The sequence below is a fragment of the Phalangium opilio genome, unplaced genomic scaffold, assembly GCF_054372755.1.
Source record: "Phalangium opilio isolate 3A_F unplaced genomic scaffold, DU_Popi_V2 ptg000011l_1, whole genome shotgun sequence".
Taxonomy (NCBI): domain Eukaryota; kingdom Metazoa; phylum Arthropoda; class Arachnida; order Opiliones; family Phalangiidae; genus Phalangium; species Phalangium opilio.
Window position 1 is genome coordinate 9,530,758 of NW_028324147.1, and position 16,193 is coordinate 9,546,950.

Here is a 16,193-nt window from a genome sequence, read left to right on the forward strand (position 1 = left end):
TTTGGCTTCATTTTAATATTTTCGATATCTTGGAAACCGTTTTTAATAGCGTGTCCCATTAGCTCAGTTGGTTAGAGCGTCGTGCTAATAACGCGAAGGTCGTGGGTTCGATCCCCCTATGGGCCATAGGTACTGTTTTTTCTTTGGAAATCCGTAAAAATTTGGCTTCATTTTAATATATTTAATATCTTGGAAAGCATATGAACTGTGTGGCCCATTAGCTCAGTTGGTTAGAGCGTCGTGCTAATAACGCGAAGGTCGTGGGTTCAATCCCCCCATTGGCCATAGGTACTGTTTTTTCTTTGGAAATCCGTAAAGTTTTGGCTTCAATTTAATATATTTGATATCTTGGAAAGCATATCAAGTGTGGATCCCATTAGCTCAGTTGGTTAGAACGTCGTGCTAATAACGCGAAGGTCGTGGGTTCGATCCCCCATGGCCCATAGGTACTGTTTTTTCTTTGGAAATCCGTAAAGTTTTGGCTTCATTTTAATATATTTGATATCTTGGAAAGCATATCAAGTGTGGATCCCATTAGCTCAGTTGGTTAGAACGTCGTGCTAATAACGCGAAGGTCATGGGTTCGATACCCCCCATGGGCCATAGGTACTGTTTTTTCTTTGGAAATTCGTAAAGTTTTGGCTTCATTTTAATATATTTGATATCTTGGAAAGCAAATTAAGTGTGTGGCCCATTAGCTCAGTTGGTTAGAGCGTCGTGCTAATAACGCGAAGGTCGTGGGTTCGTTCCCCCCATGGGCCATAGGTAATGTTTTTTCTTTGGAAATCCGTAAAGTTTTGGCTTCATTTTAATATATTTGATATCTTGGAAAGCAAATTAAGAGTGTGTCCCATTAGCTCAGTTGGTTAGAGCGTCGTGCTAAAAACGCGAAGGTCGTGGGTTCGTTCCCCCCATGGTCTATAGGTACTGTTTTTTCTTTGGAAATCCGTAAAGTTTGGCTTCATTATAATATATTTGATATCTGGGAAAGCATATCAGGTGTGTGGCAAATTAGCTCAGTTGGTTAGAGCGACGTGCTAAAAACGCGAAGGTCGTGGGTTCGATCCCCCCATGGCCCATAGGTACTGTTTTTTCTTTGGAAATCCGTAAAGTTTTGGCTTCATTTTAATATATTTGATATCTTGGAAAGCAAATTAAGTGTGTGGCCCATTAGCTCAGTTGGTTAGAGCGTCGTGCTAATAACGCGAAGGTCGTGGGTTCGTTCCCCCCATGGGCCATAGGTACTGTTTTTTCTTTGGAAATCCGTAAAAATTTGGCTTCATTTTAATATATTTGATATCTTGGAAAGCATATGAACTGTGTGGCCCATTAGCTCAGTTGGTTAGAGCGTGGTGCTAATAACGCGAAGGTCGTGGGTTCGATCCCCCATGGGCCATAGGTGCTGTTTTTTCTTTGGAAATCCGTAAAGTTTTGGCTTCATTTTAATATATTTGATATCTTGGAAAGCATATCAAGTGTGGATCCCATTAGCTCAGTTGGTTAGAACGTCGTGCTAATAACGCGAAGGTCGTGGGTTCGATACCCCCATGGGCCATAGGTACTGTTTTTTCTTTGGAAATCCGTAAAGTTTTGGCTTCATTTTAATATATTTGATATCTTGGAAAGCAAATTAAGTGTGTGGCCCATTAGCTCAGTTGGTTAGAGCGTCGTGCTAATAACGCGAAGGTCGTGGGTTCGATCTCCCCATGGGCCATAGGTACTGTTTTTTCTTTGGAAATTCGTAAAGTTTTGGCTTCATTTTAATATATTTGATATCTTGGAAAGCAAATTAAGTTTGTGGCCCATTAGCTCAGTTGGTTAGAGCGTCGTGCTAATAACGCGAAGGTCGTGGGTTCGTTACCCCCATGGGCCATAGGTACTGTTTTTTCTTTGGAAATCCGTAAAGTTTGGCTTCATTATAATATATTTGATATCTGGGAAAGCATATCAGGTGTGTGGCAAATTAGCTCAGTTGGTTAGAGCGACGTGCTAAAAACGCGAAGGTCGTGGGTTCGATCCCCCCATGGCCCATAGGTACTGTTTTTTCTTTGGAAATCCGTAAAGTTTTGGCTTCATTTTAATATATTTGATATCTTGGAAAGCAAATTAAGTGTGTGGCCCATTAGCTCAGTTGGTTAGAGCGTCGTGCTAATAACGCGAAGGTCGTGGGTTCGTTCCCCCCATGGGCCATAGGTACTGTTTTTTCTTTGGAAATCCGTAAAAATTTGGCTTCATTTTAATATATTTGATATCTTGGAAAGCATATGAACTGTGTGGCCCATTAGCTCAGTTGGTTAGAGCGTGGTGCTAATAACGCGAAGGTCGTGGGTTCGATCCCCCATGGGCCATAGGTGCTGTTTTTTCTTTGGAAATCCGTAAAGTTTTGGCTTCATTTTAATATATTTGATATCTTGGAAAGCATATCAAGTGTGGATCCCATTAGCTCAGTTGGTTAGAACGTCGTGCTAATAACGCGAAGGTCGTGGGTTCGATACCCCCATGGGCCATAGGTACTGTTTTTTCTTTGGAAATCCGTAAAGTTTTGGCTTCATTTTAATATATTTGATATCTTGGAAAGCAAATTAAGTGTGTGGCCCATTAGCTCAGTTGGTTAGAGCGTCGTGCTAATAACGCGAAGGTCGTGGGTTCGATCTCCCCATGGGCCATAGGTACTGTTTTTTCTTTGGAAATTCGTAAAGTTTTGGCTTCATTTTAATATATTTGATATCTTGGAAAGCAAATTAAGTTTGTGGCCCATTAGCTCAGTTGGTTAGAGCGTCGTGCTAATAACGCGAAGGTCGTGGGTTCGTTACCCCCATGGGCCATAGGTACTGTTTTTTCTTTGGAAATCCGTAAAGTTTTGGCTTCATTTTAATATATTTGATATCTTGGAAAGGAAATTAAGAGTGTGTCCCATTAGCTCAGTTGGTTAGAGCGTTGTGCTAAAAACGCGAAGGTCGTGGGTTCGTTCCCCCCATGGTCTATAGGTACTGTTTTTTCTTTGGAAATCCGTAAAGTTTGGCTTCATTATAATATATTTGATATCTTGGAAAGCATATCAGGTGTGTGGCAAATTAGCTCAGTTGGTTAGAGCGACGTGCTAAAAACTTGAAGGTCGTGGGTTCGATCCCCCCATGGCCCATAGGTACTGTTTTTTCTTTGGAAATCCGTAAAGTTTTGGCTTCATTTTAATATATTTGATATCTTGGAAAGCAAATTAAGTGTGTGGCCCATTAGCTCAGTTGGTTAGAGCGTCGTGCTAATAACGCGAAGGTCGTGGGTTCGTTCCCCCCATGGGCCATAGGTACTGTTTTTTCTTTGGAAATCCGTAAAGTTTTGGCTTCATTTTAATATATTTGATATCTTGGAAAGCAAATTAAGAGTGTGTCCCATTAGCTCAGTTGGTTAGAGCGTCGTGCTAATAACGCGAAGGTCGTGGGTTCGATCTCCCCATGGCCCATAGGTACTGTTTTTTCTTTGGAAATCCTTAAAGTTTTGGCTTCATTTTAATATTTTCGATTTCTTGGAAAACGTTTTAATAGCGTGTCCCATTAGCTCAGTTGGTTAGAGCGTCGTGCTAATAACGCGAAGGTCGTGGGTTCGATCCCCGTATGGGCCATAGGTACTGTTTTTTCTTTGGAAATCCGTAAAAATTTGGCTTCATTTTAATATATTTAATATCTCGGAAAGCATATGAACTGTGTGGCCTATTACCTCAGTTGGTTAGAGCGTCGTGCTAATAACGCGAAGGTCGTGGGTTCGATCCCCCATGGCCCATAGGTACTGTTTTTTCTTTGGAAATCCGTAAAGTTTTGGCTTCATTTTAATATATTTGATATCTTGGAAAGCATATCAAGTGTGGATCCCATTAGCTCAGTTGGTTAGAACGTCGTGCTAATAACGCGAAGGTCATGGGTTCGATCCCCCTATGGGCCATAGGTACTGTTTTTTCTTTGGAAATCCGTAAAAATTTGGCTTCATTTTAATATATTTAATATCTTGGAAAGCATATGAACTGTGTGGCCCATTAGCTCAGTTGGTTAGAGCGTCGTGCTACTAACGCGAAGGTCGTGGGTTCAATCCCCCCATGGGCCATAGGTACTGTTTTTTCTTTGGAAATCCGTAAAGTTTTGGCTTCATTTTAATATATTTGATATCTTGGAAAGCATATTAAGTGTGTGGCCCATTAGCTCAGTTGGTTAGAACGTCGTGCTAATAACGTGAAGGTCGTGGGTTCAATCCCCCCATGGGCCATAGGTACTGTTTTTTCTTTGGAAATCCGTAAAGTTTTGGCTTCATTTTAATATATTTGATATCTTGGAAAGCATATCAAGTGTGGATCCCATTAGCTCAGTTGGTTAGAACGTCGTGCTAATAACGCGAAGGTCGTGGGTTCGATCCCCCATGGCTCATAGGTACTGTTTTTTCTTTGGAAATCCGTAAAGTTTTGGCTTCATTTTAATATATTTGATATCTTGGAAAGCATATCAAGTGTGGATCCCATTAGCTCAGTTGGTTAGAACGTCGTGCTAATAACGCGAAGGTCATGGGTTCGATACCCCCATGGGCCATAGGTACTGTTTTTTCTTTGGAAATCCGTAAAGTTTTGGCTTCATTTTAATATATTTGATATCTTGGAAAGCAAATTAAGTGTGTGGCCCATTAGCTCAGTTGGTTAGAGCGTCGTGCTAATAACGCGAAGGTCGTGGGTTCGTTCCCCCCATGGGCCATAGGTACTGTTTTTTCTTTGGAAATCCGTAAAGTTTTGGCTTCATTTTAATATATTTGATATCTTGGAAAGCAAATTAAGAGTGTGTCCCATTAGCTCAGTTGGTTAGAGCGTCGTGCTAATAACGCGAAGGTCGTGGGTTCGATCTCCCCATGGCCCAAAGGTACTGTTTTTTCTTTGGAAATCCTTAAAGTTTTGGCTTCATTTTAATATTTTCGATATCTTGGAAACCGTTTTAATAGCGTGTCCCATTAGCTCAGTTGGTTAGAGCGTCGTGCTAATAACGCGAAGGTGGAGGGTTCGATCCCCCTATGGGCCATAGGTACTGTTTTTTCTTTGGAAATCCGTAAAAATTTGGCTTCATTTTAATATATTTGATATCTTGGAAAGCATATGAACTGTGTGGAACATTAGCTCACTTGGTTAGAGCGTGGTGCTAATAACGCGAAGGTCGTGGGTTCGATCCCCCATGGGCCATAGGTGCTGTTTTTTCTTTGGAAATCCGTAAAGTTTTGGCTTCATTTTAATATATTTGATATCTTGGAAAGCATATCAAGTGTGGATCCCATTAGCTCAGTTGGTTAGAACGTCGTGCTAATAACGCGTAGCTCGTGGGTTCGATACCCCCATGGGCCATAGGTACTGTTTTTTCTTTGGAAATCCGTAAAGTTTTGGCTTCATTTTAATATATTTGATATCTTGGAAAGCATGTTAAGTGTGTGGCCCATTAGCTCAGTTGGTTAGAGCGTCGTGCTAATAACGCGAAGGTCGTGGGTTCGATCTCCCCATGGGCCAAAGGTGCTGTTTTTTCTTTGGAAATCCTTAAAGTTTTTGCTTCATTTTAATATTTTCGATTTCTTGGAAAACGTTTTAATAGCGTGTCCCATTAGCTCAGTTGGTTAGAGCGTCGTGCTAATAACGCGAAGGTCGTGGGTTCGATCCCCCTATGGGCCATAGGTACTGTTTTTTCTTTGGAAATCCGTAAAAATTTGGCTTCATTTTAATATATTTAATATCTCGGAAAGCATATGAACTGTGTGGCCTATTAGCTCAGTTGGTTAGAGCGTCGTGCTAATAACGCGAAGGTCGTGGGTTCGATCCCCCATGGCCCATAGGTACTGTTTTTTCTTTGGAAATCCGTAAAGTTTTGGCTTCATTTTAATATATTTGATATCTTGGAAAGCATATCAAGTGTGGATCCCATTAGCTCAGTTGGTTAGAACGTCGTGCTAATAACGCGAAGGTCATGGGTTCGATCCCCCTATGGGCCATAGGTACTGTTTTTTCTTTGGAAATCCGTAAAAATTTGGCTTCATTTTAATATATTTAATATCTTGGAAAGCATATGAACTGTGTGGCCCATTAGCTCAGTTGGTTAGAGCGTCGTGCTACTATCGCGAAGGTCGTGGGTTCAATCCCCCCATGGGCCATAGGTACTGTTTTTTCTTTGGAAATCCGTAAAGTTTTGGCTTCATTTTAATATATTTGATATCTTGGAAAGCATGTTAAGTGTGTGGCCCATTAGCTCAGTTGGTTAGAACGTCGTGCTAATAACGCGAAGGTCGTGGGTTCAATCCCCCCATGGGCCATAGGTACTGTTTTTTCTTTGGAAATCCGTAAAGTTTTGGCTTCATTTTAATATATTTGATATCTTGGAAAGCAAATTAAGTGTGTGGCCCATTAGCTCAGTTGGTTAGAGCGTCGTGCTAATAACGCGAAGGTCGTGGGTTCGATCCCCCCATGGCCCATATGTACTGTTTTTTCTTTGGAAATCCGTAAAGTTTTGGCTTCATTTTAATATATTTGATATCTTGGAAAGCAAATTAAGTGTGTGGCCCATTAGCTCAGTTGGTTAGAGCGTCGTGCTAATAACGCGAAGGTCGTGGGTTCGATCCCCCCATGGGCCATAGGTACTGTTTTTTCTTTGGAAATCCGTAAAGTTTTGGCTTCATTTTAATATATTTGATATCTTGGAAAGCAAATTAAGTGTGTGCCCATTAGCTCAGTTGGTTAGAGCGTCGTGCTAATAACGCGAAGGTCGTGGGTTCGATCCCCCCATGGCCCATAGGTACTGTTTTTTCTTTGGAAATCCGTAAAGTTTTGGCTTCATTTTAATATATTTGATATCTTGGAAAGCAAATTAAGTGTGTGGCCCATTAGCTCAGTTGGTTAGAGCGTCGTGCTAATAACGCGAAGGTCGTGGGTTCGATCCCCCCATGGCCCATAGGTACTGTTTTTTCTTTGGAAATCCGTAAAGTTTTGGCTTCATTTTAATATATTTGATATCTTGGAAAGCATGTTAAGTGTGTGGCCCATTAGCTCAGTTGGTTAGAGCGTCGTGCTAATAACGCGAAGGTCGTGGGTTCGATCTTACCATGGGCCAAAGGTGCTGTTTTTTCTTTGGAAATCCTTAAAGTTTTGGCTTCATTTTAATATTTTCGATATCTTGGAAAGCGTTTTAATAGCGTGTCCCATTAGCTCAGTTGGTTAGAGCGTCGTGCTAATAACGCGAAGGTCGTGGGTTCGATCCCCCCATGGCCCATATGTACTGTTTTTTCTTTGGAAATCCGTAAAGTTTTGGCTTCATTTTAATATATTTGATATCTTGGAAAGCAAATTAAGTGTGTGGCCCATTAGCTCAGTTGGTTAGAGCGTCGTGCTAATAACGCGAAGGTCGTGGGTTCGTTCCCCCCATGGGCCATAGGTACTGTTTTTTCTTTGGAAATCCGTAAAGTTTTGGCTTCATTTTAATATATTTGATATCTTGGAAAGCAAATTAAGAGTGTGTCCCATTAGCTCAGTTGGTTAGAGCGTCGTGCTAATAACGCGAAGGTCGTGGGTTCGATCCCCCCATGGCCCATAGGTACTGTTTTTTCTTTGGAAATCCGTAAAGTTTTGGCTTCATTTTAATATATTTGATATCTTGGAAAGCATGTTAAGTGTGTGGCCCATTAGCTCAGTTGGTTAGAGCGTCGTGCTAATAACGCGAAGGTCGTGGGTTCGATCTCCCCATGGGCCAAAGGTGCTGTTTTTTCTTTGGAAATCCTTAAAGTTTTGGCTTCATTTTAATATTTTCGATATCTTGGAAACCGTTTTAATAGCGTGTCCCATTAGCTCAGTTGGTTAGAGCGTCGTGCTAATAACGCGAAGGTCGTGGGTTCGATCCCCCTATGGGCCATAGGTACTGTTTTTTCTTTGGAAATCCGTAAAAATTTGGCTTCATTTTAATATATTTAATATCTTGGAAAGCACATGAACTGTGTGGCCCATTAGCTCAGTTGGTTAGAGCGTCGTGCTAATAACGCGAAGGTCGTGGGTTCGATCCCCCCATGGGCCATAGGTACTGTTTTTTCTTTGGAAATCCGTAAAGTTTTGGCTTCATTTTAATATATTTGATATCTTGGAAAGCAAATTAAGTGTGTGGCCCATTAGCTCAGTTGGTTAGAGCGTCGTGCTAATAACGCGAAGGTCGTGGGTTCGTTCCCCCCATGGGCCATAGGTACTGTTTTTTCTTTGGAAATCCGTAAAGTTTTGGCTTCATTTTAATATATTTGATATCTTGGAAAGCAAATTAAGAGTGTGTCCCATTAGCTCAGTTGGTTAGAGCGTCGTGCTAATAACGCGAAGGTCGTGGGTTCGATCCCCCCATGGCCCATAGGTACTGTTTTTTCTTTGGAAATCCGTAAAGTTTTGGCTTCATTTTAATATATTTGATATCTTGGAAAGCATGTTAAGTGTGTGGCCCATTAGCTCAGTTGGTTAGAGCGTCGTGCTAATAACGCGAAGGTCGTGGGTTCGATCTCCCCATGGGCCAAAGGTGCTGTTTTTTCTTTGGAAATCCTTAAAGTTTTGGCTTCATTTTAATATTTTCGATATCTTGGAAACCGTTTTAATAGCGTGTCCCATTAGCTCAGTTGGTTAGAGCGTCGTGCTAATAACGCGAAGGTCGTGGGTTCGATCCCCCTATGGGCCATAGGTACTGTTTTTTCTTTGGAAATCCGTAAAAATTTGGCTTCATTTTAATATATTTAATATCTTGGAAAGCACATGAACTGTGTGGCCCATTAGCTCAGTTGGTTAGAGCGTCGTGCTAATAACGCGAAGGTCGTGGGTTCGATCCCCCCATGGGCCATAGGTACTGTTTTTTCTTTGGAAATCCGTAAAGTTTTGGCTTCATTTTAATATATTTGATATCTTGGAAAGCAAATTAAGTGTGTGGCCCATTAGCTCAGTTGGTTAAAGCGTCGTGCTAATAACGCGAAGGTCGTGGGTTCGATCCCCCCATGGCCCATAGGTACTGTTTTTTCTTTGGAAATCCGTAAAGTTTTGGCTTCATTTTAATATATTTGATATCTTGGAAAGCAAATTAAGTGTGTGGCCCATTAGCTCAGTTGGTTAGAGCGTCGTGCTAATAACGCGAAGGTCGTGGGTTCGATCCCCCCATGGCCCATAGGTACTGTTTTTTCTTTGGAAATCCGTAAAGTTTTGGCTTCATTTTAATATATTTGATATCTTGGAAAGCATGTTAAGTGTGTGGCCCATTAGCTCAGTTGGTTAGAGCGTCGTGCTAATATAGCGAAGGTCGTGGGTTCGATCTTACCATGGGCCAAAGGTGCTGTTTTTTCTTTGGAAATCCTTAAAGTTTTGGCTTCATTTTAATATTTTCGATATCTTGGAAAGCGTTTTAATAGCGTGTCCCATTAGCTCAGTTGGTTAGAGCGTCGTGCTAATAACGCGAAGGTCGTGGGTTCGATCCCCCCATGGCCCATATGTACTGTTTTTTCTTTGGAAATCCGTAAAGTTTTGGCTTCATTTTAATATATTTGATATCTTGGAAAGCAAATTAAGTGTGTGGCCCATTAGCTCAGTTGGTTAGAGCGTCGTGCTAATAACGCGAAGGTCGTGGGTTCGTTCCCCCCATGGGCCATAGGTACTGTTTTTTCTTTGGAAATCCGTAAAGTTTTGGCTTCATTTTAATATATTTGATATCTTGGAAAGCAAATTAAGTGTGTGTCCCATTAGCTCAGTTGGTTAGAGCGTCGTGCTAATAACGCGAAGGTCGTGGGTTCGATCCCCCCATGGCCCATAGGTACTGTTTTTTCTTTGGAAATCCGTAAAGTTTTGGCTTCATTTTAATATATTTGATATCTTGGAAAGCATGTTAAGTGTGTGGCCCATTAGCTCAGTTGGTTAGAGCGTCGTGCTAATAACGCGAAGGTCGTGGGTTCGATCTCCCCATGGGCCAAAGGTGCTGTTTTTTCTTTGGAAATCCTTAAAGTTTTGGCTTCATTTTAATATTTTCGATATCTTGGAAACCGTTTTAATAGCGTGTCCCATTAGCTCAGTTGGTTAGAGCGTCGTGCTAATAACGCGAAGGTCGTGGGTTCGATCCCCCTATGGGCCATAGGTACTGTTTTTTCTTTGGAAATCCGTAAAAATTTGGCTTCATTTTAATATATTTAATATCTTGGAAAGCACATGAACTGTGTGGCCCATTAGCTCAGTTGGTTAGAGCGTCGTGCTAATAACGCGAAGGTCGTGGGTTCGATCCCCCATGGCCCATAGGTACTGTTTTTTCTTTGGAAATCCGTAAAGTTTTGGCTTCATTTTAATATATTTGATATCTTGGAAAGCATATCAAGTGTGGATCCCATTAGCTCAGTTGGTTAGAATTTCGTGCTAATAACGCGAAGGTCATGGGTTCGATACCCCCATGGGCCATAGGTATTGTTTTTTCTTTGGAAATCCGTAAAGTTTTGGCTTCATTTTAATATATTTGATATCTTGGAAAGCAAATTAAGTGTGTGGCCCATTAGCTCAGTTGGTTAGAGCGTCGTGCTAATAACGCGAAGGTCGTGGGTTCGATCTCCCCATGGGCCAAAGGTGCTGTTTATTCTTTGGAAATCCTTAAAGTTTTGGCTTCATTTTAATATATTTGATATCTTGGAAAGCAAATTAAGTGTGTGGCCCATTAGCTCAGTTGGTTAGAGCGTCGTGCTAATAACGCGAAGGTCGTGGGTTCGATCCCCCCATGGCCCGTATGTACTGTTTTTTCTTTGGAAATCCGTAAAGTTTTGGCTTCATTTTAATATATTTGATATCTTGGAAAGCAAATTAAGTGTGTGGCCCATTAGCTCAGTTGGTTAGAGCGTCGTGCTAATAACGCGAAGGTCGTGGGTTCGATCTCCCCATGGGCCAAAGGTGCTGTTTATTCTTTGGAAATCCTTAAAGTTTTGGCTTCATTTTAATATTTTCGATATCTTGGAAACCGTTTTAATAGCGTGTCCCATTAGCTCAGTTGGTTAGAGCGTCGTGCTAATAACGCGAAGGTCGTGGGTTCGATCCCCCTATGGGCCATAGGTACTGTTTTTTCTTTGGAAATCCGTAAAAATTTGGCTTCATTTTAATATATTTAATATCTTGGAAAGCATATGAACTGTGTGGCCCATTAGCTCAGTTGGTTAGAGCGTCGTGCTAATAACGCGAAGGTCGTGGGTTCAATACCCCCATGGGCCATAGGTACTGTTTTTTCTTTGGAAATCCGTAAAGTTTTGGCTTCATTTTAATATATTTGATATCTTGGAAAGCAAATTAAGTGTGTGGCCCATTAGCTCAGTTGGTTAGAGCGTCGTGCTAATAACGCGAAGGTCGTGGGTTCGTTCCCCCCATGGGCCATAGGTACTGTTTTTTCTTTGGAAATCCGTAAAGTTTTGGCTTCATTTTAATATATTTGATATCTTGGAAAGCAAATTAAGAGTGTGTCCCATTAGCTCAGTTGGTTAGAGCGTCGTGCTAAAAACGCGAAGGTCGTGGGTTCGTTCCCCCCATGGTCTATAGGTACTGTTTTTTCTTTGGAAATCCGTAAAGTTTGGCTTCATTATAATATATTTGATATCTTGGAAAGCGTATCAGGTGTGTGGCCCATTAGCTCAGTTGGTTAGAGCGTCGTGCTAGTAACGCGAAGGTCGTGGGTTCGATCCCCCCATGGGCCATAGATACTGTTTTTTCTTTGGAAATCCGTAAAGTTTTGGCTTCATTTTAATATATTTGATATCTTGGAAAGCATGTTAAGTGTGTGGCCCATTAGCTCAGTTGGTTAGAGCGTCGTGCTAATAACGCGAAGGTCGTGGGATCGATCCCCCCATGGGCCATAGGTACTGTTTTTTCTTTGGAAATCCGTAAAGTTTTGGCTTCATTTTAATATATTTGATATCTTGGAAAGCGTATGAACTGTGTGGCCCATTAGCTCAGTTGGTTAGAGCGTCGTGCTAATAATGCGAAGGTCGTGGGTTCGATCCCCCCATGGGCCATAGGTACTGTTTTTTCTTTGGAAATCCGTAAAGTTTTGGCTTCATTTTAATATTTTCGATATCTTGGAAAGCGTGTTACGAGTGTGACCCATTAGCTCAGTTGGTGCGAGCGTCGTGCTGATAACGCGAAGGTCGTGGGTTCGATCCCCCCATGGGCCATAGGTACTGTTTTTTCTTTGGAAATCCGTAAAGTTTTGGCTTCATTTTAATATATTTGATATCTTGGAAAGCATGTTAAGTGTGTGGCCCATTAGCTCAGTTGGTTAGAGCGTCGTGCTAATAACGCGAAGGTCGTGGGTTCAATCCCCCCATGGGCCATAGGTACTGTTTTTTCTTTGGAAATCCGTAAAGTTTTGGCTTCATTTTAATATATTTGACATCTTGGAAAGCGTATGAACTGTGTAGCTCATTAGCTCAGTTGGTTAGAGCGTCGTGCTAATAACGCGAAGGTCGTGGGTTCGATCCCCCCATGGGCCATAGGTACTGTTTTTTCTTTGGAAATCCGTAAAGTTTTTGCTTCATTTTAATATATTTGATATCTTGGAAAGCGTATGAACTGTGTGGCCCATTAGCTCAGTTGGTGAGAGCGTCGTGCTAATAACGCGAAGGTCGTGGGTTCGATCCCCCCATGGGCCATAGGTACTGTTTTTCTTTGGATATCCGTAAAGTTTTGGCTTCATTTTAATATATTTGATATCTTGGAAAGCATGTTAAGTGTGTGGCCCATTAGCTCAGTTGGTTAGAGCGTCGTGCTAATAACGCGAAGGTCGTGGGTTCGATCCCCCCATGGGCCATATGTTCTGTTTTTTCTTTGGAAATCCGTAAAGTTTTGGCTTCATTTTAATATATTTGATATCTTGGAAAGCATGTTAAGTGTGTGGCCCATTAGCTCAGTTGGTTAGAGCGTCGTGCTAATAACGCGAAGGTCGTGGGTTCAATCCCCCCATGGGCCATAGGTACTGTTTTTTCTTTGGAAATCCGTAAAGTTTTGGCTTCATTTTAATATATTTGATATCTTGGAAAGCATATCAAGTGTGGATCCCATTAGCTCAGTTGGTTAGAACGTCGTGCTAATAACGCGAAGGTCGTGGGTTCGTTCCCCCCATGGGCCATAGGTACTGTTTTTTCTTTGGAAATCCGTAAAGTTTTGGCTTCATTTTAATATATTTGATATCTTGGAAAGCATATCAAGTGTGGATCCCATTAGCTCAGTTGGTTAGAACGTCGTGCTTATAACGCGAAGGTCGTGGGTTCGATCCCCCCATGGCCCATAGGTACTGTTTTTTCTTTGGAAATCCGTAAAGTTTTGGCTTCATTTTAATATATTTGATATCTTGGAAAGCAAATTAAGTGTGTGGCCCATTAGCTCAGTTGGTTAGAGCGTCGTGCTAATAACGCGAAGGTCGTGGGTTCGATCTCCCCATGGGCCAAAGGTGCTGTTTATTCTTTGGAAATCCTTAAAGTTTTGGCTTCATTTTAATATATTTGATATCTTGGAAAGCAAATTAAGTGTGTGGCCCATTAGCTCAGTTGGTTAGAGCGTCGTGCTTATAACGCGAAGGTCGTGGGTTCGATCCCCCCATGGCCCATATGTACTGTTTTTTCTTTGGAAATCCGTAAAGTTTTGGCTTCATTTTAATATATTTGATATCTTGGAAAGCAAATTAAGTGTGTGGCCCATTAGCTCAGTTGGTTAGAGCGTCGTGCTAATAACGCGAAGGTCGTGGGTTCGATCTCCCCATGGGCCAAAGGTGCTGTTTATTCTTTGGAAATCCTTAAAGTTTTGGCTTCATTTTAATATTTTCGATATCTTGGAAACCGTTTTAATAGCGTGTCCCATTAGCTCAGTTGGTTAGAGCGTCGTGCTAATAACGCGAAGGTCGTGGGTTCGATCCCCCTATGGGCCATAGGTACTGTTTTTTCTTTGGAAATCCGTAAAAATTTGGCTTCATTTTAATATATTTGACATCTTGGAAAGCGTATGAACTGTGTAGCTCATTAGCTCAGTTGGTTAGAGCGTCGTGCTAATAACGCGAAGGTCGTGGGTTCGATCCCCCCATGGGCCATAGGTACTGTTTTTTCTTTGGAAATCCGTAAAGTTTTTGCTTCATTTTAATATATTTGATATCTTGGAAAGCGTATGAACTGTGTGGCCCATTAGCTCAGTTGGTGAGAGCGTCGTGCTAATAACGCGAAGGTCGTGGGTTCGATCCCCCCATGGGCCATAGGTACTGTTTTTCTTTGGATATCCGTAAAGTTTTGGCTTCATTTTAATATATTTGATATCTTGGAAAGCATGTTAAGTGTGTGGCCCATTAGCTCAGTTGGTTAGAGCGTCGTGCTAATAACGCGAAGGTCGTGGGTTCGATCCCCCCATGGGCCATATGTTCTGTTTTTTCTTTGGAAATCCGTAAAGTTTTGGCTTCATTTTAATATATTTGATATCTTGGAAAGCATGTTAAGTGTGTGGCCCATTAGCTCAGTTGGTTAGAGCGTCGTGCTAATAACGCGAAGGTCGTGGGTTCAATCCCCCCATGGGCCATAGGTACTGTTTTTTCTTTGGAAATCCGTAAAGTTTTGGCTTCATTTTAATATATTTGATATCTTGGAAAGCAAATTAAGAGTGTGTCCCATTAGCTCAGTTGGTTAGAGCGTCGTGCTAAAAACGCGAAGGTCGTGGGTTCGTTCCCCCCATGGTCTATAGGTACTGTTTTTTCTTTGGAAATCCGTAAAGTTTGGCTTCATTATAATATATTTGATATCTTGGAAAGCGTATCAGGTGTGTGGCCCATTAGCTCAGTTGGTTAGAGCGTCGTGCTAATAACGCGAAGGTCGTGGGTTCGATCCCCCCATGGGCCATAGATACTGTTTTTTCTTTGGAAATCCGTAAAGTTTTGGCTTCATTTTAATATATTTGATATCTTGGAAAGCATGTTAAGTGTGTGGCCCATTAGCTCAGTTGGTTAGAGCGTCGTGCTAATAACGCGAAGGTCGTGGGATCGATCCCCCCATGGGCCATAGGTACTGTTTTTTCTTTGGAAATCCGTAAAGTTTTGGCTTCATTTTAATATATTTGATATCTTGGAAAGCGTATGAACTGTGTGGCCCATTAGCTCAGTTGGTTAGAGCGTCGTGCTAATAACGCGAAGGTCGTGGATTCGATCCCCCCATGGGCCACAGGTACTGTTTTTTCTTTGGAAATCCGTAAAGTTTTGGCTTCATTTTAATATATTTGATATCTTGGAAAGCATGTTAAGTGTGTGGCCCATTAGCTCAGTTGGTTAGAGCGTCGTGCTAATAACGCGAAGGTCGTGGGTTCGATCCCTCCATGGGCCATAGGTACTGTTTTATCTTTGGAAATCAGTAAAGTTTTTGCTTCATTTTAATATATTTGATATCTTGGAAAGCGTATGAACTGTGTGGCCCATTAGCTCAGTTGGTGCGAGCGTCGTGCTAATAACGCGAAGGTCGTGGGTTCGATCCCCCCATGGGCCACATGTACTGTTATTTCTTTGGAAATCCGTAAAGTTTTGGCTTCATTTTAATATATTTGATATCTTGGAAAGCATGTTAAGTGCGTGGCCCATTAGCTCAGTTGGTTAGAGCGTCGTGCTAATAACGCGAAGGTCGTGGGTTCAATCCCCCCATGGGCAATAGGTACTGTTTTTTCTTTGGAAATCCGTAAAGTTTTGGCTTCATTTTAATATTTTCGATATCTTGGAAAGCGTGTTAAGAGTGTGGCCCATTAGCTTAGTTGGCTAGAGCGTCGTGCTAATAACGCGAAGGTCGTGGATTCGATCCCTCCATGGGCCATAGGTACTGTTTTTTCTTTGGAAATCCGTAAAGTTTTGGCTTCATTTTAATATATTTGATATCTTGGAAAGCGTATGAATTGTGTGGCCCTTTAGCTCAGTTGGTATGAGCGTCGTGCTAATAATGAGAAGGTCGTGGGTTCGATCCCCCCATGGGCCATAGGTACTGTTTTTTCTTTGGAAATCCGTAAAGTTTTGGCTTCATTTTAATATATTTGATATCTTGGAAAGCATGTTAAGTGTGTGGCCCATTAGCTCAGTTGGTTAGAGCGTCGTGCTAATAACGCTAAGGTCGTGGGTTCAATCCCTCCATGGGCCATAGGTACTGTTTTTTCTTTGGAA

The 16,193-nt window shown here is 41.7% G+C and overlaps 84 non-coding genes across 84 annotated transcripts; all 84 read left to right on the top strand.

The window, feature by feature from the left end:
* The first annotated feature begins 52 nt into the window (after positions 1–52).
* TRNAI-AAU (transfer RNA isoleucine (anticodon AAU)) lies at positions 53–126 on the top strand. Its single transcript has one exon. It is a non-coding gene; the product is annotated as a tRNA-Ile (tRNA).
* An 85-nt stretch (positions 127–211) lies between these two features.
* Positions 212–285, top strand: TRNAI-AAU (transfer RNA isoleucine (anticodon AAU)). Its single transcript has one exon. It is a non-coding gene; the product is annotated as a tRNA-Ile (tRNA).
* Positions 286–688: 403 nt separating this feature from the next.
* TRNAI-AAU (transfer RNA isoleucine (anticodon AAU)) lies at positions 689–762 on the top strand. The gene has a single exon. It is a non-coding gene; the product is annotated as a tRNA-Ile (tRNA).
* Positions 763–1,164: 402 nt separating this feature from the next.
* Positions 1,165–1,238, top strand: TRNAI-AAU (transfer RNA isoleucine (anticodon AAU)). Its single transcript has one exon. It is a non-coding gene; the product is annotated as a tRNA-Ile (tRNA).
* Positions 1,239–1,323: 85 nt separating this feature from the next.
* On the top strand, positions 1,324–1,396 carry TRNAI-AAU (transfer RNA isoleucine (anticodon AAU)). Its single transcript has one exon. It is a non-coding gene; the product is annotated as a tRNA-Ile (tRNA).
* An 85-nt stretch (positions 1,397–1,481) lies between these two features.
* On the top strand, positions 1,482–1,557 carry TRNAI-AAU (transfer RNA isoleucine (anticodon AAU)). The gene has a single exon. It is a non-coding gene; the product is annotated as a tRNA-Ile (tRNA).
* Positions 1,558–1,640: 83 nt separating this feature from the next.
* Positions 1,641–1,714, top strand: TRNAI-AAU (transfer RNA isoleucine (anticodon AAU)). Its single transcript has one exon. It is a non-coding gene; the product is annotated as a tRNA-Ile (tRNA).
* Positions 1,715–1,799: 85 nt separating this feature from the next.
* TRNAI-AAU (transfer RNA isoleucine (anticodon AAU)) lies at positions 1,800–1,873 on the top strand. The gene has a single exon. It is a non-coding gene; the product is annotated as a tRNA-Ile (tRNA).
* A 243-nt stretch (positions 1,874–2,116) lies between these two features.
* Positions 2,117–2,190, top strand: TRNAI-AAU (transfer RNA isoleucine (anticodon AAU)). Its single transcript has one exon. It is a non-coding gene; the product is annotated as a tRNA-Ile (tRNA).
* An 85-nt stretch (positions 2,191–2,275) lies between these two features.
* Positions 2,276–2,348, top strand: TRNAI-AAU (transfer RNA isoleucine (anticodon AAU)). Its single transcript has one exon. It is a non-coding gene; the product is annotated as a tRNA-Ile (tRNA).
* An 85-nt stretch (positions 2,349–2,433) lies between these two features.
* TRNAI-AAU (transfer RNA isoleucine (anticodon AAU)) lies at positions 2,434–2,509 on the top strand. The gene has a single exon. It is a non-coding gene; the product is annotated as a tRNA-Ile (tRNA).
* An 83-nt stretch (positions 2,510–2,592) lies between these two features.
* On the top strand, positions 2,593–2,666 carry TRNAI-AAU (transfer RNA isoleucine (anticodon AAU)). The gene has a single exon. It is a non-coding gene; the product is annotated as a tRNA-Ile (tRNA).
* An 85-nt stretch (positions 2,667–2,751) lies between these two features.
* Positions 2,752–2,825, top strand: TRNAI-AAU (transfer RNA isoleucine (anticodon AAU)). The gene has a single exon. It is a non-coding gene; the product is annotated as a tRNA-Ile (tRNA).
* A 402-nt stretch (positions 2,826–3,227) lies between these two features.
* TRNAI-AAU (transfer RNA isoleucine (anticodon AAU)) lies at positions 3,228–3,301 on the top strand. Its single transcript has one exon. It is a non-coding gene; the product is annotated as a tRNA-Ile (tRNA).
* An 85-nt stretch (positions 3,302–3,386) lies between these two features.
* TRNAI-AAU (transfer RNA isoleucine (anticodon AAU)) lies at positions 3,387–3,460 on the top strand. The gene has a single exon. It is a non-coding gene; the product is annotated as a tRNA-Ile (tRNA).
* An 85-nt stretch (positions 3,461–3,545) lies between these two features.
* TRNAI-AAU (transfer RNA isoleucine (anticodon AAU)) lies at positions 3,546–3,619 on the top strand. The gene has a single exon. It is a non-coding gene; the product is annotated as a tRNA-Ile (tRNA).
* A 243-nt stretch (positions 3,620–3,862) lies between these two features.
* TRNAI-AAU (transfer RNA isoleucine (anticodon AAU)) lies at positions 3,863–3,938 on the top strand. The gene has a single exon. It is a non-coding gene; the product is annotated as a tRNA-Ile (tRNA).
* An 83-nt stretch (positions 3,939–4,021) lies between these two features.
* On the top strand, positions 4,022–4,095 carry TRNAS-ACU (transfer RNA serine (anticodon ACU)). Its single transcript has one exon. It is a non-coding gene; the product is annotated as a tRNA-Ser (tRNA).
* Positions 4,096–4,180: 85 nt separating this feature from the next.
* TRNAI-AAU (transfer RNA isoleucine (anticodon AAU)) lies at positions 4,181–4,254 on the top strand. Its single transcript has one exon. It is a non-coding gene; the product is annotated as a tRNA-Ile (tRNA).
* A 402-nt stretch (positions 4,255–4,656) lies between these two features.
* On the top strand, positions 4,657–4,730 carry TRNAI-AAU (transfer RNA isoleucine (anticodon AAU)). Its single transcript has one exon. It is a non-coding gene; the product is annotated as a tRNA-Ile (tRNA).
* Positions 4,731–4,815: 85 nt separating this feature from the next.
* TRNAI-AAU (transfer RNA isoleucine (anticodon AAU)) lies at positions 4,816–4,889 on the top strand. The gene has a single exon. It is a non-coding gene; the product is annotated as a tRNA-Ile (tRNA).
* Positions 4,890–4,974: 85 nt separating this feature from the next.
* On the top strand, positions 4,975–5,048 carry TRNAI-AAU (transfer RNA isoleucine (anticodon AAU)). Its single transcript has one exon. It is a non-coding gene; the product is annotated as a tRNA-Ile (tRNA).
* Positions 5,049–5,450: 402 nt separating this feature from the next.
* Positions 5,451–5,524, top strand: TRNAI-AAU (transfer RNA isoleucine (anticodon AAU)). Its single transcript has one exon. It is a non-coding gene; the product is annotated as a tRNA-Ile (tRNA).
* Positions 5,525–5,609: 85 nt separating this feature from the next.
* TRNAI-AAU (transfer RNA isoleucine (anticodon AAU)) lies at positions 5,610–5,683 on the top strand. Its single transcript has one exon. It is a non-coding gene; the product is annotated as a tRNA-Ile (tRNA).
* An 85-nt stretch (positions 5,684–5,768) lies between these two features.
* Positions 5,769–5,841, top strand: TRNAI-AAU (transfer RNA isoleucine (anticodon AAU)). The gene has a single exon. It is a non-coding gene; the product is annotated as a tRNA-Ile (tRNA).
* Positions 5,842–5,926: 85 nt separating this feature from the next.
* Positions 5,927–6,002, top strand: TRNAI-AAU (transfer RNA isoleucine (anticodon AAU)). The gene has a single exon. It is a non-coding gene; the product is annotated as a tRNA-Ile (tRNA).
* Positions 6,003–6,085: 83 nt separating this feature from the next.
* On the top strand, positions 6,086–6,159 carry TRNAS-ACU (transfer RNA serine (anticodon ACU)). Its single transcript has one exon. It is a non-coding gene; the product is annotated as a tRNA-Ser (tRNA).
* An 85-nt stretch (positions 6,160–6,244) lies between these two features.
* On the top strand, positions 6,245–6,318 carry TRNAI-AAU (transfer RNA isoleucine (anticodon AAU)). Its single transcript has one exon. It is a non-coding gene; the product is annotated as a tRNA-Ile (tRNA).
* An 85-nt stretch (positions 6,319–6,403) lies between these two features.
* TRNAI-AAU (transfer RNA isoleucine (anticodon AAU)) lies at positions 6,404–6,477 on the top strand. The gene has a single exon. It is a non-coding gene; the product is annotated as a tRNA-Ile (tRNA).
* Positions 6,478–6,562: 85 nt separating this feature from the next.
* TRNAI-AAU (transfer RNA isoleucine (anticodon AAU)) lies at positions 6,563–6,636 on the top strand. Its single transcript has one exon. It is a non-coding gene; the product is annotated as a tRNA-Ile (tRNA).
* Positions 6,637–6,719: 83 nt separating this feature from the next.
* Positions 6,720–6,794, top strand: TRNAI-AAU (transfer RNA isoleucine (anticodon AAU)). Its single transcript has one exon. It is a non-coding gene; the product is annotated as a tRNA-Ile (tRNA).
* An 85-nt stretch (positions 6,795–6,879) lies between these two features.
* Positions 6,880–6,953, top strand: TRNAI-AAU (transfer RNA isoleucine (anticodon AAU)). The gene has a single exon. It is a non-coding gene; the product is annotated as a tRNA-Ile (tRNA).
* Positions 6,954–7,038: 85 nt separating this feature from the next.
* TRNAI-AAU (transfer RNA isoleucine (anticodon AAU)) lies at positions 7,039–7,112 on the top strand. Its single transcript has one exon. It is a non-coding gene; the product is annotated as a tRNA-Ile (tRNA).
* Positions 7,113–7,197: 85 nt separating this feature from the next.
* TRNAI-AAU (transfer RNA isoleucine (anticodon AAU)) lies at positions 7,198–7,271 on the top strand. The gene has a single exon. It is a non-coding gene; the product is annotated as a tRNA-Ile (tRNA).
* Positions 7,272–7,356: 85 nt separating this feature from the next.
* TRNAI-AAU (transfer RNA isoleucine (anticodon AAU)) lies at positions 7,357–7,430 on the top strand. The gene has a single exon. It is a non-coding gene; the product is annotated as a tRNA-Ile (tRNA).
* Positions 7,431–7,515: 85 nt separating this feature from the next.
* Positions 7,516–7,589, top strand: TRNAI-AAU (transfer RNA isoleucine (anticodon AAU)). The gene has a single exon. It is a non-coding gene; the product is annotated as a tRNA-Ile (tRNA).
* An 85-nt stretch (positions 7,590–7,674) lies between these two features.
* Positions 7,675–7,748, top strand: TRNAI-AAU (transfer RNA isoleucine (anticodon AAU)). The gene has a single exon. It is a non-coding gene; the product is annotated as a tRNA-Ile (tRNA).
* Positions 7,749–7,833: 85 nt separating this feature from the next.
* TRNAI-AAU (transfer RNA isoleucine (anticodon AAU)) lies at positions 7,834–7,907 on the top strand. Its single transcript has one exon. It is a non-coding gene; the product is annotated as a tRNA-Ile (tRNA).
* An 85-nt stretch (positions 7,908–7,992) lies between these two features.
* TRNAI-AAU (transfer RNA isoleucine (anticodon AAU)) lies at positions 7,993–8,066 on the top strand. The gene has a single exon. It is a non-coding gene; the product is annotated as a tRNA-Ile (tRNA).
* Positions 8,067–8,151: 85 nt separating this feature from the next.
* TRNAI-AAU (transfer RNA isoleucine (anticodon AAU)) lies at positions 8,152–8,225 on the top strand. The gene has a single exon. It is a non-coding gene; the product is annotated as a tRNA-Ile (tRNA).
* Positions 8,226–8,310: 85 nt separating this feature from the next.
* Positions 8,311–8,384, top strand: TRNAI-AAU (transfer RNA isoleucine (anticodon AAU)). The gene has a single exon. It is a non-coding gene; the product is annotated as a tRNA-Ile (tRNA).
* Positions 8,385–8,469: 85 nt separating this feature from the next.
* Positions 8,470–8,543, top strand: TRNAI-AAU (transfer RNA isoleucine (anticodon AAU)). Its single transcript has one exon. It is a non-coding gene; the product is annotated as a tRNA-Ile (tRNA).
* An 85-nt stretch (positions 8,544–8,628) lies between these two features.
* Positions 8,629–8,702, top strand: TRNAI-AAU (transfer RNA isoleucine (anticodon AAU)). The gene has a single exon. It is a non-coding gene; the product is annotated as a tRNA-Ile (tRNA).
* An 85-nt stretch (positions 8,703–8,787) lies between these two features.
* On the top strand, positions 8,788–8,861 carry TRNAI-AAU (transfer RNA isoleucine (anticodon AAU)). Its single transcript has one exon. It is a non-coding gene; the product is annotated as a tRNA-Ile (tRNA).
* Positions 8,862–8,946: 85 nt separating this feature from the next.
* TRNAI-AAU (transfer RNA isoleucine (anticodon AAU)) lies at positions 8,947–9,020 on the top strand. Its single transcript has one exon. It is a non-coding gene; the product is annotated as a tRNA-Ile (tRNA).
* An 85-nt stretch (positions 9,021–9,105) lies between these two features.
* On the top strand, positions 9,106–9,179 carry TRNAI-AAU (transfer RNA isoleucine (anticodon AAU)). The gene has a single exon. It is a non-coding gene; the product is annotated as a tRNA-Ile (tRNA).
* Positions 9,180–9,423: 244 nt separating this feature from the next.
* TRNAI-AAU (transfer RNA isoleucine (anticodon AAU)) lies at positions 9,424–9,497 on the top strand. Its single transcript has one exon. It is a non-coding gene; the product is annotated as a tRNA-Ile (tRNA).
* An 85-nt stretch (positions 9,498–9,582) lies between these two features.
* TRNAI-AAU (transfer RNA isoleucine (anticodon AAU)) lies at positions 9,583–9,656 on the top strand. The gene has a single exon. It is a non-coding gene; the product is annotated as a tRNA-Ile (tRNA).
* An 85-nt stretch (positions 9,657–9,741) lies between these two features.
* Positions 9,742–9,815, top strand: TRNAI-AAU (transfer RNA isoleucine (anticodon AAU)). The gene has a single exon. It is a non-coding gene; the product is annotated as a tRNA-Ile (tRNA).
* Positions 9,816–9,900: 85 nt separating this feature from the next.
* On the top strand, positions 9,901–9,974 carry TRNAI-AAU (transfer RNA isoleucine (anticodon AAU)). The gene has a single exon. It is a non-coding gene; the product is annotated as a tRNA-Ile (tRNA).
* An 85-nt stretch (positions 9,975–10,059) lies between these two features.
* On the top strand, positions 10,060–10,133 carry TRNAI-AAU (transfer RNA isoleucine (anticodon AAU)). Its single transcript has one exon. It is a non-coding gene; the product is annotated as a tRNA-Ile (tRNA).
* An 85-nt stretch (positions 10,134–10,218) lies between these two features.
* TRNAI-AAU (transfer RNA isoleucine (anticodon AAU)) lies at positions 10,219–10,291 on the top strand. The gene has a single exon. It is a non-coding gene; the product is annotated as a tRNA-Ile (tRNA).
* A 244-nt stretch (positions 10,292–10,535) lies between these two features.
* On the top strand, positions 10,536–10,609 carry TRNAI-AAU (transfer RNA isoleucine (anticodon AAU)). Its single transcript has one exon. It is a non-coding gene; the product is annotated as a tRNA-Ile (tRNA).
* Positions 10,610–10,694: 85 nt separating this feature from the next.
* Positions 10,695–10,768, top strand: TRNAI-AAU (transfer RNA isoleucine (anticodon AAU)). The gene has a single exon. It is a non-coding gene; the product is annotated as a tRNA-Ile (tRNA).
* Positions 10,769–10,853: 85 nt separating this feature from the next.
* TRNAI-AAU (transfer RNA isoleucine (anticodon AAU)) lies at positions 10,854–10,927 on the top strand. The gene has a single exon. It is a non-coding gene; the product is annotated as a tRNA-Ile (tRNA).
* Positions 10,928–11,012: 85 nt separating this feature from the next.
* TRNAI-AAU (transfer RNA isoleucine (anticodon AAU)) lies at positions 11,013–11,086 on the top strand. The gene has a single exon. It is a non-coding gene; the product is annotated as a tRNA-Ile (tRNA).
* An 85-nt stretch (positions 11,087–11,171) lies between these two features.
* On the top strand, positions 11,172–11,245 carry TRNAI-AAU (transfer RNA isoleucine (anticodon AAU)). The gene has a single exon. It is a non-coding gene; the product is annotated as a tRNA-Ile (tRNA).
* Positions 11,246–11,330: 85 nt separating this feature from the next.
* On the top strand, positions 11,331–11,404 carry TRNAI-AAU (transfer RNA isoleucine (anticodon AAU)). The gene has a single exon. It is a non-coding gene; the product is annotated as a tRNA-Ile (tRNA).
* Positions 11,405–11,647: 243 nt separating this feature from the next.
* Positions 11,648–11,721, top strand: TRNAT-AGU (transfer RNA threonine (anticodon AGU)). The gene has a single exon. It is a non-coding gene; the product is annotated as a tRNA-Thr (tRNA).
* Positions 11,722–11,806: 85 nt separating this feature from the next.
* On the top strand, positions 11,807–11,880 carry TRNAI-AAU (transfer RNA isoleucine (anticodon AAU)). Its single transcript has one exon. It is a non-coding gene; the product is annotated as a tRNA-Ile (tRNA).
* Positions 11,881–11,965: 85 nt separating this feature from the next.
* On the top strand, positions 11,966–12,039 carry TRNAI-AAU (transfer RNA isoleucine (anticodon AAU)). Its single transcript has one exon. It is a non-coding gene; the product is annotated as a tRNA-Ile (tRNA).
* Positions 12,040–12,124: 85 nt separating this feature from the next.
* On the top strand, positions 12,125–12,198 carry TRNAI-GAU (transfer RNA isoleucine (anticodon GAU)). The gene has a single exon. It is a non-coding gene; the product is annotated as a tRNA-Ile (tRNA).
* An 85-nt stretch (positions 12,199–12,283) lies between these two features.
* On the top strand, positions 12,284–12,357 carry TRNAI-AAU (transfer RNA isoleucine (anticodon AAU)). The gene has a single exon. It is a non-coding gene; the product is annotated as a tRNA-Ile (tRNA).
* An 85-nt stretch (positions 12,358–12,442) lies between these two features.
* Positions 12,443–12,516, top strand: TRNAI-AAU (transfer RNA isoleucine (anticodon AAU)). The gene has a single exon. It is a non-coding gene; the product is annotated as a tRNA-Ile (tRNA).
* Positions 12,517–12,601: 85 nt separating this feature from the next.
* Positions 12,602–12,675, top strand: TRNAI-AAU (transfer RNA isoleucine (anticodon AAU)). The gene has a single exon. It is a non-coding gene; the product is annotated as a tRNA-Ile (tRNA).
* Positions 12,676–12,759: 84 nt separating this feature from the next.
* On the top strand, positions 12,760–12,833 carry TRNAI-AAU (transfer RNA isoleucine (anticodon AAU)). Its single transcript has one exon. It is a non-coding gene; the product is annotated as a tRNA-Ile (tRNA).
* Positions 12,834–12,918: 85 nt separating this feature from the next.
* TRNAI-AAU (transfer RNA isoleucine (anticodon AAU)) lies at positions 12,919–12,992 on the top strand. Its single transcript has one exon. It is a non-coding gene; the product is annotated as a tRNA-Ile (tRNA).
* Positions 12,993–13,395: 403 nt separating this feature from the next.
* TRNAI-AAU (transfer RNA isoleucine (anticodon AAU)) lies at positions 13,396–13,469 on the top strand. The gene has a single exon. It is a non-coding gene; the product is annotated as a tRNA-Ile (tRNA).
* Positions 13,470–13,554: 85 nt separating this feature from the next.
* TRNAI-UAU (transfer RNA isoleucine (anticodon UAU)) lies at positions 13,555–13,628 on the top strand. Its single transcript has one exon. It is a non-coding gene; the product is annotated as a tRNA-Ile (tRNA).
* An 85-nt stretch (positions 13,629–13,713) lies between these two features.
* Positions 13,714–13,787, top strand: TRNAI-AAU (transfer RNA isoleucine (anticodon AAU)). The gene has a single exon. It is a non-coding gene; the product is annotated as a tRNA-Ile (tRNA).
* An 85-nt stretch (positions 13,788–13,872) lies between these two features.
* TRNAI-AAU (transfer RNA isoleucine (anticodon AAU)) lies at positions 13,873–13,946 on the top strand. Its single transcript has one exon. It is a non-coding gene; the product is annotated as a tRNA-Ile (tRNA).
* Positions 13,947–14,031: 85 nt separating this feature from the next.
* Positions 14,032–14,105, top strand: TRNAI-AAU (transfer RNA isoleucine (anticodon AAU)). Its single transcript has one exon. It is a non-coding gene; the product is annotated as a tRNA-Ile (tRNA).
* An 85-nt stretch (positions 14,106–14,190) lies between these two features.
* TRNAI-AAU (transfer RNA isoleucine (anticodon AAU)) lies at positions 14,191–14,264 on the top strand. The gene has a single exon. It is a non-coding gene; the product is annotated as a tRNA-Ile (tRNA).
* An 84-nt stretch (positions 14,265–14,348) lies between these two features.
* On the top strand, positions 14,349–14,422 carry TRNAI-AAU (transfer RNA isoleucine (anticodon AAU)). The gene has a single exon. It is a non-coding gene; the product is annotated as a tRNA-Ile (tRNA).
* An 85-nt stretch (positions 14,423–14,507) lies between these two features.
* TRNAI-AAU (transfer RNA isoleucine (anticodon AAU)) lies at positions 14,508–14,581 on the top strand. Its single transcript has one exon. It is a non-coding gene; the product is annotated as a tRNA-Ile (tRNA).
* Positions 14,582–14,824: 243 nt separating this feature from the next.
* On the top strand, positions 14,825–14,898 carry TRNAI-AAU (transfer RNA isoleucine (anticodon AAU)). Its single transcript has one exon. It is a non-coding gene; the product is annotated as a tRNA-Ile (tRNA).
* An 85-nt stretch (positions 14,899–14,983) lies between these two features.
* On the top strand, positions 14,984–15,057 carry TRNAI-AAU (transfer RNA isoleucine (anticodon AAU)). The gene has a single exon. It is a non-coding gene; the product is annotated as a tRNA-Ile (tRNA).
* Positions 15,058–15,142: 85 nt separating this feature from the next.
* Positions 15,143–15,216, top strand: TRNAI-AAU (transfer RNA isoleucine (anticodon AAU)). The gene has a single exon. It is a non-coding gene; the product is annotated as a tRNA-Ile (tRNA).
* Positions 15,217–15,301: 85 nt separating this feature from the next.
* On the top strand, positions 15,302–15,375 carry TRNAI-AAU (transfer RNA isoleucine (anticodon AAU)). Its single transcript has one exon. It is a non-coding gene; the product is annotated as a tRNA-Ile (tRNA).
* An 85-nt stretch (positions 15,376–15,460) lies between these two features.
* On the top strand, positions 15,461–15,534 carry TRNAI-AAU (transfer RNA isoleucine (anticodon AAU)). Its single transcript has one exon. It is a non-coding gene; the product is annotated as a tRNA-Ile (tRNA).
* An 85-nt stretch (positions 15,535–15,619) lies between these two features.
* TRNAI-AAU (transfer RNA isoleucine (anticodon AAU)) lies at positions 15,620–15,693 on the top strand. Its single transcript has one exon. It is a non-coding gene; the product is annotated as a tRNA-Ile (tRNA).
* An 85-nt stretch (positions 15,694–15,778) lies between these two features.
* TRNAI-AAU (transfer RNA isoleucine (anticodon AAU)) lies at positions 15,779–15,852 on the top strand. Its single transcript has one exon. It is a non-coding gene; the product is annotated as a tRNA-Ile (tRNA).
* An 85-nt stretch (positions 15,853–15,937) lies between these two features.
* TRNAI-AAU (transfer RNA isoleucine (anticodon AAU)) lies at positions 15,938–16,011 on the top strand. The gene has a single exon. It is a non-coding gene; the product is annotated as a tRNA-Ile (tRNA).
* Positions 16,012–16,096: 85 nt separating this feature from the next.
* Positions 16,097–16,170, top strand: TRNAI-AAU (transfer RNA isoleucine (anticodon AAU)). The gene has a single exon. It is a non-coding gene; the product is annotated as a tRNA-Ile (tRNA).
* Positions 16,171–16,193: the final 23 nt, after the last annotated feature.